Below are 2,735 nucleotides of genomic sequence, written 5' to 3'. Positions count from 1 at the left end.
AAAAAAAAAAAAAAAAAAACGAAAAAAAAAAAGAAAGAAAGAAAGAAAGAGGGGGAAAAAAAATAGAGAATTATTATCAGGAAAGGAAGAGAAAGAATTTTTTCAACGAAATATAAGCGAACACTTCGTTGTCTTCTTTTTTTATCGACGAAATATATTACGAACAAAAATTAAGGAAGAATATTTAAGAGAAAAATAATACGACATTAGAGAATATAACGCAAGCTTGTGCGGTATAATGGCGGCTATTATTATGTGATTTATCGATATAATTCCACGGACCGTGATTTTAATCAACTTTTTAAATCGCTAACCCGTTACGTAGTTTAATTATAATTAAGCATTGTTCCATTTTTATGCGCGGACAGAGGCGTGTTAATATCGAGTCGAAACAGTGTGCGAATAATATCTATGACAATCTTGTTCGAATTGACAAGACAAACTATTTTTCCTTTTTACTGCCAGGTATCACTATTTCTATTTGCGGAGCTGCCTTGAGGAGCAAACGCTTATTGACATATACTATAATACATACACACACACACACGCACACACATACACACACAACAGACACACAGAGATAGAAACAGTGAAGAAAGAAAAAGAAAGAAAAAGAAAGAAAAAAAAAAGAAAGAAAAAAAAAGTAACGTGTGAGAGTAAGTGGAGAGATAATAAAATATAAATATAAAATCTCATTTTTCTCTCTCTCTCTCTCTCTCTCTCTCTCTCTCTCTCTCTCTCCTCTCTCTCTCTCTCTCCTCTCTCTCTCTTTCTCTCTGTTCTCGACGAACAACACGATGAGAAAGAGAGAGAAAAAGAAAAAATATTGGAGAAAGGAAGAAAAATGCATTGTGCAATTTTACACATACACGTACACGTACTTTGTACAGAAATAATATACATAGCGCGTATTTTAGTGATTATTATTATTGTTATTATCATCACTGCGATCCTCGTTGATTTTCGATCACGCGTTTCGATCGTGGAAGCATCGATCTTGAAACAAAAAAGAAAAAAAATATATATATAAATATATATATATATATATATAAATATTTGTCTACGAATATCGGATATATCGATATATAGTTCTTCTAAAAATTGATCGAGTAGAGTAGAGAGAGAGAATCCGGTGATTTGATTAGTAAAACACGTAGACATTGTAATTAATTGGATTAGATCAAAAGAATTCGTTTTCTTACGAAAGAGGAGAAAAAAAAAAAATGAAAGAATCGAAACGTGTTTCGATGTCTTGCACGCTTAATACCCCTCCCCTCGAAGCTTCCTGTCTCTGCAGCATGTGATCGTCATAAAGCTCGCGTAAATTCGCGTCGAAACCAAATCGAAAATGGGGAACTCGTCGATATCTTCTGTTTCGATGAATTTCGTCGTGATCGAGAAATAATAATAAAAAAAAAAAAAATCAAAGTCTTAACTGAAATATATCGAAAGCGAAGTTATTAAAAAAACGATTTTTTTAATTGTAATTTATTGAAACTCGTACCATACCATTTCTATTTTATACATTTTTCTTTTAAATTAATTTAAAGATAAAAAGATATTAAAATCGCAAAGAAGATTCAACAAATTGTGAAAAATTAATGAAAAAAAATAAACAGTAAAGTAGCTTATATTCCAATTTTTCTCGTCGAGAAAATTTTCAAGAATTTTCTAATTCTTGAAAATTCCTAAACATTTTCCAAATATTTGCAACTCGATCCTCGAACGAATCTCCATCGATATCGGAAAATTTAATCGGGCGAGTTTCCCGCTGCGAACGTAAGTCGTTACGGCGTGTCGATTCTATCCTTCTAAAATAGTAACTTAGTTTTAACGATCGTCCAATGGGGTGAGAGGATCGGATGATCGATCTCTCTCGTAAACCCGTAGGTGAACTCAGTTGTTCGATACAATAAGCAAAGCAAAGAAGCAAAGAAAATTTAAAAAAAGAAAAAAAGAAAACAAACAAAAAAAAAGAAAAATGAAGTAAAAAAAAAAAAATAAAAAAGAATTTTTCAACTTCGCGATCGAGAAGGTGTCGGGCGGGATAGATAGGGGAGGACGATTGAGAAAGGGGGAAGTAGGGTGGAATACGAAGACCTTCTCTAAGCTAGAACCACGGAGACGCAGGTGATTAAAGGAACAATGTAAGATAGGGAGATGAAGCGTCTCTCTCGTTCCATTGGTCGAGCGCTGTGGCTACCGTGTAGTCGAACAAATATATCCATTAATTTCCGGATTGCCTGATGCGTGTTGTATGTATGCACCGTATGCGTGAGAGTGTTTTAATTATATTCGAGAATAGTGGAGAAAATGCACTAGAGTGAAGAACGAGCGAGAGAGTAACGTTGAAGGTCGATAGTATTTTAGAGGGTTGAAAACGAAATTTTTTTTTTTTTAAGAGGAGGAGGAGGAGGAGGATGAGGACGAGAGTTGAAAATGGGGAAAAAAGTCGAGGAGAGAGCATGGAACAAATGTGAAATTCTACTCGACGATGTTTTCTCATTTTCCTTTTTTCTTCTATTTTTTTCTTTTTTGTTTTTTGTTTTTATATATATATATATTTTTTTTTTCTTTCTTTCTTTCCCCGAATAATTTTTCCACCATTTTCGTCGTAGAGGAACCACTCTCGAGGACGGATGATTTAGGAGCGACGTGTACAAAACACGAAAAGCGAAACATATAACGATTTAAATAAATATAAACGATTGTAAATAATTAAACGGAGAGAAGAG

General features: G+C 33.6%; 2 long non-coding RNA genes across 2 annotated transcripts in view; one reads left to right on the top strand and one right to left on the bottom strand.

Annotated features, from left to right (window-relative positions):
- Positions 1-1,224, top strand: part of LOC116185868 — a 3,231-nt gene extending 2,007 nt beyond the window's left edge. The window contains exon 2 of the long non-coding RNA XR_004150768.1: positions 813-1,224. This is a non-coding gene — a long non-coding RNA (uncharacterized LOC116185868). The remainder of the gene's footprint in view (positions 1-812) is intronic.
- Positions 1-1,969, bottom strand: part of LOC102674445 — a 17,096-nt gene extending 15,127 nt beyond the window's left edge. The window contains exon 1 of the long non-coding RNA XR_422042.2: positions 1,695-1,969. This is a non-coding gene — a long non-coding RNA (uncharacterized LOC102674445). The remainder of the gene's footprint in view (positions 1-1,694) is intronic.
- Positions 1,970-2,735: the final 766 nt, after the last annotated feature.

This window comes from Apis dorsata, unplaced genomic scaffold (assembly GCF_000469605.1).
Source record: "Apis dorsata unplaced genomic scaffold, Apis dorsata 1.3 scaffold_309, whole genome shotgun sequence".
Lineage (NCBI taxonomy): Eukaryota > Metazoa > Arthropoda > Insecta > Hymenoptera > Apidae > Apis > Apis dorsata.
This window is presented reverse-complemented; position numbering and strand designations above follow the sequence as displayed.